The sequence below is a fragment of the Ictidomys tridecemlineatus genome, chromosome 11, assembly GCF_052094955.1.
Source record: "Ictidomys tridecemlineatus isolate mIctTri1 chromosome 11, mIctTri1.hap1, whole genome shotgun sequence".
NCBI lineage: Eukaryota > Metazoa > Chordata > Mammalia > Rodentia > Sciuridae > Ictidomys > Ictidomys tridecemlineatus.
Window position 1 is genome coordinate 78,728,028 of NC_135487.1, and position 10,786 is coordinate 78,738,813.

A 10,786-nucleotide genomic window follows, 5' to 3' on the forward strand; every position below is an offset into this window, starting at 1 on the left:
ACACATGAAAAACATTGTAAATAGTTCAATTTGGGGTAATAATATGTAATAAGTTTTATTATTCAAATTCTAAATTATTTTAAAAAATTGAAATAATTAATAATTGAAATGTTCAACTTAAATAAAAGTATAATTTTAATTAATGTGTTTATTTAAAACATTTTAAAAATCACATATTTTAAGCTTTAAATATTTTGATTGAATATTTGGCTAAATATATTTGATAAATGAAATATTAAATATTTAAAGCTAAATACATTTAATATATGAAGATTAAATATTTGATTAAATACTTGATGTTCAACTAGCTACAATTTAAATTTTATCTTTGTTTTTATATAATTTATAATATTATAAAAGGAAATAATTGGGTAACATTTAATAATTAAATTAATTTTCATGTTTAATTTGTGCTTTTGAGAAAATTTCACTTTATTTATGACATTTTGAATATAATCACAGTTTTCTAATTCTATAAGTTATTAGTATTGGAAAACAAGTATGTAAAAGTCTGATTTAAGACTCCAATGATTTTGCTAAATTGAAAGCATGAAAATGACATGAAATAAACATACAATAATTTATTAATTGCCTTTGTTTTCTTGTTCATCAAACTTGCTGATCTCTGCTCAGAAATGCTCAATAATAATTAAGTTTAGCTGCCTTTGCTATTTGCCCATTTTTTAGTAGTATAACACCATAGATTTCCATAAATCTTTAAATTTGGTATATATTTTGGTTAAAAAGGTATATATTCAAGACAGAAGATAGAAAATTGTTTATTTTTCTGTTTTTAAAGCTTGATTTGCAATTTTCAAACATTTAGACACAGGATTCTGAGGTCCCAGTGTGTACTCATGCCTTGGCTCTGCTGTTCAAGCAGGACCATCTGGTGATCCCACACACATTCCAGGAGCTTCACAGCTCTCTGGATGACCCTGCTCCCTCCTCTGCTCTCCCTGACTCTCTCTGCCTCATCCTTCAAGGCCTGGGCCTGATGTCAGTATTCTCAGGTCCTCGGATGGAGGCCTCCTCTAGTTTCCTTGATTGTCCATTTACATGGGCCTGTGCCTTCTGTGCTACTGTGAGTTCCCTGAAACCAAGGACACTTCATTCCTATCCGCATTGTTAATGCCCGTCACAGAGCCTGCCTGTCCTGTAGCTGGTGCTCTCCATCACTCTGAGAAGAAAAGGAACCCTCATCCCTACTCTCCATCTGCAGAGAAATGCTTGTGTTTACAGAGCTTGTTCCTGTGGGAGCACATCCAGGTACAGACATGCTGTTCCATATAACCAAGTGTTTGGAACTTGCGTCCCAAATCAGACATTTGTACAATATGGATTTTTAAAAATTATTATCTTACCTATTTTGTAAATTGAAAGCAAACCTTTCTCTTCCTACTCTTTGAGATATGAATGGAAAGTTGGCATTAAAATATGTTCTTAAGATTGAGAACACTTGCCTTCTTTTTACTACCTTTGTTAGTATTGTTAATAAACAGCTTAAGCATTTTTTTTTGCTTACAGCCTAGATTGTTAACACTGTGAAAGAAGACGGTTTTGCAGCTTTGGTTATAGAAAAAGGTATTTATTAAGAAAAAAATTTCAAATATGATTATTCCAGAATTTTGCTCCATACCAGTGAACATTGGCACCAAACATATCTCACTTTCTCATACTAAACAATTCTTACCTTCCTATTTCCATGCTAAACAATACTGATGTCACACAAAAATAATTCTCCTTGCTCTGGGAAATACCTGCTCCTGGAAGATAAACATTGGACCACCCAGAGATTCCTTATCAAGGCTAACAGCTGGAGCATCAAGAACTCTTTCAAACTCCTCCTCATTGTGCCCACCAATCCAGGTCTATTAGATCATAAAATCTGTAGAATCCTAACTAGTATGCCTCCTTGAAAGATCTGCCTTAAAACCATCCTATAAGTCTTATAATTATTTTCTCCTGACATCCTCTTTCTCAGCTTAAGAACTAAGAAGACTCTATCAAGGTTATGTTCTTCAAATAATTTTATTATATTTAATTATTTTATATCTGAATTAAATCTAATAATTGTAAATTTTATTTTTCACCAGTTTTTGTAGTGAACTTTTGGTGATTCAACAGCTGAGAATTCTCTAGATTCTACACAGTGTCTCAAGACCTGGATTAGAATAGTGCACTCCCAGGGGACCCCTTGAGATACCTGTCTGGAGTCTCTCTAATGTTGATGGATAGTGTGTTCTTCAGTGGGTCAGAGCTATGTTTTCTTTATTTTTTCAGTTCCCAAATGTCTCCTAGGAATAATACATCCTTTTTTTTTTTTTTAGGAATCTTTTAATTCTCTGATCAGACTTGAAAATTCTTTTCCATGGAGAGAAGCTATCTTGTGACTAAAAAAGAACGCTGTTTGTCTCTCAATATTTTTTGATGAATTTATGTAAGAAGACTGTTAGAAAAAGAAGGTAGTATAAACTTGGTAAGTTTGTCTTTCAGGGAGTTAGTAAAATATCCTTATGCCAGATTTCTTATAAGAAAAACTTTATCTTGGGTTACCTGTTAAAGTCCTATGAGAACTTAGTTTTATTTTGTTTTATCCATGATAGTCTGAGTGAAGGCAAATTCTCTATTCCAGATCTTTCATTTGAAATCTGAGAAGGTTGACTATTAGGTGAGGGACTGTGATAGATAGTTTTGTTAACTGGGATAAAGAATGACCAGATGACTGATGAAATGTTTTTTTCTGGGTGTGTCTGTGAGGGTGTTTCTGGAAGAATGTGGTATTTGAATTAGTAGACCAAATAAAAAGTTGCCCCTCACCAATACATATGATCTCATCCAATCAGTTGAAAGCTTCTATGAAACAAAAAAGGAAAGGGGTAAATTCTCCCCTTCTCTCTTCTGGAGCTGGGACATCCATCATCTTTTGCCTTCAGACACTGGCACAACTGGTTATCGGGCCTTCAGACTCAGACTGGTACTTAACAACCTTAGCTCTCATGTTTCTCAGTACTTTGGGTTTGGACTAGAACTACACCACCAGCTTTCTTGGGTTTCTAGCTTGCAGACCATAGATCATAGGATTTCTCAGACTCCATAATTTTATCAGCCAATCCCTTATAATTTTTTTTCCTCTTTCTATATCCTATTGGTTCTGTTTCTCTGAAGAAACCTAATAATAGGGGCCTAAGACACAACACACACAGTTCAGAATATAGTTGCTTTCACGGTGTTGCAGTCCATGTTCATGCCTCATTGCACTCAAAGGGACTCCAGAGTAATAGGCTCAAAGGACCTCAAAGGAGAACATCATTCGTTTCAAGGTCTTTGGGTCCCTGGATATTAGCAGATTATTGACAGTTTTGCTTCAAAGATGTATTTTCACTGTAGCTTATTTATTTACTATTTAAGTGGTATAATTTCATCAAAGATAATCTAAAATTACAGTGGTGATTAAGGCAAACTTTAAATTTGAACAAAACAATTCTTTTGAAAGATATACTAGAAAGGAAATGCTCTCATTTTGCAAAAGAAACCTTCCCAAAGGATTCCAGTTTCCAAAATCTTTGCTTTCAAAAGATTTTTTAGCCAAGGCAAATGAAAAATGCAACAAACAAAACAAAAACAAACAAAAGACCCCCAACCCCCTTAAAATGATTTCTCTTAAAATTTCCTGAACAGCAATCTGAATAAAAGTGCCTTTAGTCTGTATTAGTCCTCCCTCATGCTCGGCTCTTACATTAGCAATACTCCTATCTTCCCTCCTGATTTATAGCCTCTCCCTTCTAACCAATAACTTCCAAATCTCAACTGTTTCTTAAAATTAAATTCACTTCAGAACATATTAAGATCTATCATGTTTGACTTAAAATTCTCGTCTTGGTCTGAATCAAGAGCATTGTTAACTACTTTCTAAATTCTACACATAAGACAGAGACAGAAATTTTCTAAATAAATTTAGAGTTATTCTTAAAACAAATAAATCACAGATTCAAGGTTCATATAATTTGTTTCTTATGCTAATACTAATCCAACAAGTAAAAAATTGGATAGAAAAGTCAGAGTTGGAAGATTCCAGGCAGGACTTAATACACATGAAATTGTAGGGGTTAGAGGGATTAGAAAATCTGGAGAAGTAGAGCAAGAGCCATAAGAGGCCATGCTCAAAGAATGTTCTGTGGAAATAGATTGCACTTTAATTTTCTCCTACAAGCAAAGAAAGGATGAATCTATTGGTGACTGCAGGAATAGGCCCCTTAACACCTTTAGACAGCACTCAGGAATAGATCATGAGGTCAATGTGACCCTAACTCTACCTTCACTTTCTTTGAACAGCCTTAAGCCAGAAGCAAGGGATTTGATATGAAAGCAAAAACCTGGAATGGGAAGTAGCAATGTTGCCTGGACTATTCACTTAAGATTTTGAAATAGCCTTAAAACACAATGTCAGAATAAGGCCCAATCTGAATTGGTGGTCTTACAGATAGAGCAATTGGATGTTTCTACCCCAGTCACAAGAACTTGGGTAGGGGATTATTAATAAAGACACCTGTTGATAATTTAAGCACAAAGAACAATGAAAATACAATTGTCATGTGATAGTTAAGAAACTGAAAGAAAAATGTAAAATGGGTGGACAACACAAATACTCCAAAGGAATACCCAGCATTCATTTCCCTATTTTTACCCTCAAATGTGGTAGGAACAATTTCTACAAATGTTGAAGCACAGACTGCTGAATTACTTATTGATGTCATGAAACTCTGAAATTATTCAACCTTTCTCTTAGAGTCAAGAAACCAATAATCTCTACATATCCCTTCCTCATGATGTGTATATCACTCGGGGACTGTTATGGTTTAGATATGGGGTGGTCACCCAAAAGCTCATGTGTGAGACAACACTAGAACATTCAGAGGTGAAATGATTGGGTTATGAGAATCTTAGCCTAATCTTAGCATTAATCCACAGGTATGGATTAACCGGGTGGTGACTATAGACAGGATATGGCTGAAGGAGAAAGATCACTGGGGGCATGCATGCCTTTGGAGTATATATTTTGTCCTTCTGAGGGGACTGTCTCTGAGCTTCCTGGTGTCATGTTCTGAGCTGCTGTCCTCTACCATACTCTTATGCCATTAGGTTCTGCCTCAGCTGGGGCTCAGAGGAATGGAGCCTGCTGTCTATGGACTGAGAACTCTGAAGCTGTGAGCGCCAAAACAAAGGTTTCCTCTTCTAAAATTGTTCTTGTCAGGTCTTTTGGTCACAGCAATAAAAAGCCTGATTAAAACATGGAGTTTCAACCAGAGAACATGGAGTTTCAATCCTCCTCTGTGACATCACACCTGTGAAATTAATAGGAAAGAATTTAATGGAAATATTGAAATTTTAGATTAAATATTCTCTTGGCTTTTCACTTGAAATCCTGAGAACTCTTTTCTTTGTGTTCAGAGTATAGCAAATTTGGATATTCACATATTAATATCTTTGGGTCTTAAAGCCTGATAAGAAAATCCTCTCAACATATAAGACTATTGTGGCAAAAATTCTACTTATATTGGAAAAATTATTGCTGCCTACTATGGTGTAAATGTTTGTGTTCTGCTCAAATTTGTGTGTTGCATCCTAGTCACTAAGGTGGTAGTACTAGAAGGTGGAACCTTTGGCAAGTGATTAGATCTTAAGGTCTCTTCTAGTAGGGTTAGTGCTCTTATTTTTAAAAAACTTGCAAGAGAGCTTTTTTTTTCCCTTCAGCCATTGAACACACAGCAAGAAGTTACCATCTATGGATCAGAAAATGGGCCCTCCATAATCACTGAATCTAATGGGTCCTTGATTTTTGACTTCTAACTTCCAGAAATGTGATAAATAAACTTATGTTGTTTATAAGTCAACCAGTGTATGATATTTAGTTATGGTATTCAGAATTTTCCAGCCTGAATGGGTGAAGACAATTTTGCTACTGAGAGTGGGGTGTTACTGTAACAAACACCTAAAATGTGGATACAGTTTTGGAATTAGGTATTGGGTAGAAGCTAGAAGAATTTTAAGGTGTATGCTAGAAAAAAAACCCTATGTTTCCGTGAACATGTCATTAAAGGTAGTTTTAGTGATGGCTTAGAAAAAGGAGGGAAGCCATAGAGAAAGCCTTCATCTTCTTAGAGGTGACCTAAGTGGTCATGAACAAAGTATTGGTAGGAATATGGATGGCAAAGGCCATTCTGATGAGATTTCAGATGGAAATGAGAAACAATTTATCGGAAACTTGAGGAAAGGCAATCGTTGATATAAAGTGGCCAAGAACTTGGTTGAATTTTGCGCCTGTCTTCGAATTTGTGGAAAGTAGAACTTGAAATAGGATGTTTAAAGAAATTTTTAAGCCAAATGATAAAAGATATGGCTTGGCTTTTTCTGACTGCTTATGGTGGAATTCAAGAAGAGAAATTATTTAAAGATGGAACTTTTTAATCAAAAGGAAAGCAGATCTTAAACTTTTTTTTCTTTTTAATTCTCAGACTGACCATATTTAAAAGAACAAGAAAGCATGTTTGGAAAAGAATATCAAGAGTGTTGCCAGGAAATTGCCCAGGTACTGTTCATCTGGATATTGTGGATATCATTAGGACTGCCACTCCCATAACAGGCCCAAAGTCCAAGGGCCTCAGAGGCACAATCTCAAAGGAGTGACCACAGAGGCCCTCAGAGGTTACTGCTCATGCTGCCCCCAGGCTCTGCTCCTCTCACAGGATCACTGTGCTCCTCGGGGGGCCCTGGGTCCAGCTCCAGTGAGGCCAGGTGCAGAGCACACTGCAGTGGTTGCCTTCTGGTGGGCACAGGTGGTCTACGCTTAGGTGATTTAGATGATATTTAAATGAGACTCTGAACTTTACACTTTTGATTTAATGCTGAAATGTGTTAAGGTTTGGGGGACTTTGGGGATAGAATGAACATACTATAGAGAAAGACATAAATTTGGGGAAGATCAGGGAGGGAATAGTATGGTCTGAACATTTGTACCTTCACAGAATTCAAATATTGAGTTCTAATCACTGAGGTGATAATATCAGAAGGTGAGGCTTTTAGGAAGAGATTGTATCCTTCTAAAAGATGCTCTGGAAAGCTGCCTCCACTCTTTGGCCATGTAAGGTCATGGTGAGAGGGTAACTTTCATGAACCAGTAAATGGGCCCTCACTAGAAATTCAGTTTGCTGACCCCTTTATCCTGGATTTCCTTGTCTCCATAATTGCAAGGAATAAATTTTGTTAAATAGTAATAATATCCACCAGTTTATTGGTATTTCATTATTGCAGCCAGAAACAACTAAGACAGTACCAAAAGTATCAAAATTCAGATTAATTCACACACACCTTTATGCAAGCAGGCACAATACAATTTAAAAATAGAAACCAAACAAAGCCAAAACTAGCAGTTGAGAGACTATTATAAAAAGGAATCATCATCCTTACTACCAACCCTTGAGGTTTTTCAAGATCATACCCAAAATAATCTTGCTATCTTCTTTTCCTTGTGCTCATGGGCCCATTTAGTATATCTTTGATCACTTGAGGCTGTATACTGTTTTTCATCTTTATAACTATAAACCTGTAGCCTTCTGACTTTATGGTCTTTAGAACAAGATAGTTAATACCTGTTTGCCTTTTCCTGGGAAATCAGAAATATACATGGGCTCTTCCATATTTGGCAACAATGGATTGGCCCCATTTCTCCCAGGTCCTTCTTACAAATGAAAAACCCCAAAGGAACCCAAACAAACAAACATAGGAAGATTCTGAAATGTAGACAGAAGTCAGACTGCCTAACGACTTCTCAGCGCCCTACATTTCTTTATTGCTTCCTGCATATCTTCTGTGAGGAGCCACAGAAGTTTGTAATCCAGAACCATCAAAAGACCCTACATTTCCAAGAAGAGCATGTTGCCTATAGTAAAAGGTCTAGAGAAAGGGTGATCTAAGAATAGGAAGCTTTTTATGGTAGTACCTTCCATATGCCAGGAAAAAAATCATTCTTCCTTGCAGTTTCAGTAGGACTAGGTTGAAGGTGGGTGCTTCCCACCATCCTCCTATCCTGTGGAAGCATGTGCAAGTAGTGATATTCATATTCATCTCTGTATGTTGTCAGTATACCAAGTGGGGATCTAACCTACTTCTTTCCCAGTAGAAGCTCACTGTGGTGCTCTGATTCCTTTGCCAGGATAGTGCCAGAGTCAATCTTCTATCCCCTACCTGGCAAAAGTAGGCAGTGCTATCATTTTGGGCTCCAGGCAATCCAGTAGGGTCCCAAGGGAAGCTGAGATTCTACCCACACCCAGCAGCAGCAATGAGACATGATGAAGAGGGTGAGGCAGGACTAGTCACCACTATGCTTCACTGTTTACCTCCAGGGTCAGAGGGCTCAGTGGGGGAGCTGAGCCTCCATCTCCTGTAAGCATCCATGAAATACTAAGTGGTATGCATGGGGTCAAGTCATCAGCACTCCACTTTCGCTCTACCTCTGCTGTCACTGGAGATCTCTGGAACCTAATTCCTCACCTAGCTGGAATGAGACTGAACATGGATAGGACTGAACAGGGCTAGTTAGATCTCTGGTCCCCCCACGTATCCCAGTGTCGGCTGGTTCCAGTGGGGATCTGAACCTCTCTGCTCTCCAGTATGGAGGAGACTAAACAGTATGGTGCACACAATGTGTGATAATCAGGGACCCTCTTCCCACCTTTTGTAGAGCTGAGCAGGCACCTCCTCATGGATCCACAGAGCACAATGACATGATATGAAATGGAGTTAGTTGGCATAAATCATTGTATTTTTTTTTCTTTGCCAATAATTTTGCTGTGGTCTATTAAACAGAAATGGCTAACAATAGAATTGAGGATTTGGAAGAAGGGTGCTGCTCTACTAAGTCCTGAAGTCTGTGGCATGGATTTTGTGAGGGAATGGCAGGCAGAAGACTGGCAGGACTCAGTGAGGGTATGGAAGCAGGAAAGTGGTGGCAGAAATTGCCACCATGGTAACAGAAATGCACCTACTGAACTCAGTGGTTTAAGTAGGTTTCCAGGAAGCATGTTGGAGACACTGTGTGGCTCTGACAGCTTATAATGAAACGTGAAAAGAGAGAGATGAAGGAACTATTGAGTCATTCAGTAGGATTTAGAGGAATCCCAGGGCTCCAGGTATTCCTTTCCACAGGTGGAAAGTCCTCAAAGTCAAAAATGGCTGAAGGCCCAAGTCAAATCCAGGGTGTTACCTGGAAATAACAAAGCTTAGAGTGTGACTAGTAAAATACTTGATGGAACATTAAAAACATTCATGTCAGCACCTCAAAAATTCTTCAACTAGACAAAATATATGCTAAAAAGAATATATACATATGCTTCACCAAACATTTTCATTAAACAATAGAACTTCCAAGAATCTCCAGGGCATCCTTCTATAGCAGTTTCAAAGAACTCTCCCATGAGAGGAGAACCTGTTCTGAAAACATTAATGAATGTGTTTTTTTTTCCTAAATGTGTAGATTATAAATTGATATGCAGGAATACCACTAAGGTACTTAAAAGAATTGTAGCAGCTTGGACAGAAAAGGGTGAAGATAATAAAAACTTAAAGATGGCCTTTGGGCCACTGAGCTTCTAGATTAAGAAGCAGCCCTAAAGTAAATTACTCAATTGCAAACATAAAGCTATTTCTGTAAGATGAAAGATGGGCCGGAGGACGGAATCAAGAGCCTGGATGTTAGAATGACTTTTAGAGAGTATTTCTTTCCCGAATCAAGGAACTAGTAAGATGTGCCTTGTTGTGGACTAAGTACTGTGTACCTTCCATCTGCCCCTGTTTTCGAACAGGAATGTTTATTTTGGTTATCCCATGTTTGTCCTGCCATATCCCATGAAGGGACAATGGCTTGTGGGTTTTTTTTTTTTTGCTAGTATATATGTTTTTTTTATCAAAATGAATAAAACCCCTGGAATTAAACCCAAAGACTTTCAGCCACCTTCACCTGGTTCAGATGACAAGGTCCTAGCACCTCAAGCCTGACAATGGCTTCATAATTTAATCTGTCTTTTGGGGAGGTCATGGGAGGAATGTAAACCACTTTGGCTGTGGGAGAAATAGAATAGTTTAGAAATATGGACACTCAGGTATGCACAGAGACTTCAGGACACATGCATAGCTTGTTGGTCTTGCCCCACATTATGACAAAATCTGATGAGCACAGATTTCTTAAAAGGTTACCAATTTGGTAGTGAGAATGTGCTCACACTTCTGAATTCTGCCTTCACAGTTTCATCATAGATGCTCACATATTTTTCTAACACATATCAGCATAAATAATGCTGTTCCATTTTCACCAGGAAGAAACGTGATTGCCTTCAGGTGCCAGTTTTGCTAAGAAGGCAGGCGTGTTCTCTGATGTACGAGCTTCTCAGTAATGAAACAAGCAGCTCTAATGATCTCCACCTCTGATAATAGCTCTAGCCCTCTCTTCTGAAAAATGTATTTTGGGGTTGCATGGTGCCACTTGCTACTAGATGCCTAGGGCTGGTTTCTGTGAAGTTGCCACAGTGAGTGGAACTCTAGGGACCAACAGAGGCTTCAAGGCCCAGCTTGACCACCTCCAGCTCCAAGTTCCACACCCACATCACTCCCCTTGCTCTGTCTCTGCAGGTAAGGGACTCAGTGGACGTGACTGGCCTACTTCTCATGGGTGAGGTTCAGGATCTCTGATTTTATTATTTTGGATGGAAACACACACCCACTCACACACACA

At 37.9% G+C, this 10,786-nt stretch overlaps 1 long non-coding RNA gene across 1 annotated transcript; it reads left to right on the plus strand.

Annotated features, from left to right (window-relative positions):
* The first annotated feature begins 1,524 nt into the window (after nucleotides 1-1,524).
* Nucleotides 1,525-6,998, plus strand: LOC120890834 (uncharacterized). The gene is made up of 4 exons (XR_005735300.2): nucleotides 1,525-1,584; nucleotides 2,331-2,479; nucleotides 5,143-5,225; nucleotides 6,516-6,998. It is a non-coding gene; the product is annotated as an uncharacterized LOC120890834 (long non-coding RNA).
* Nucleotides 6,999-10,786: the final 3,788 nt, after the last annotated feature.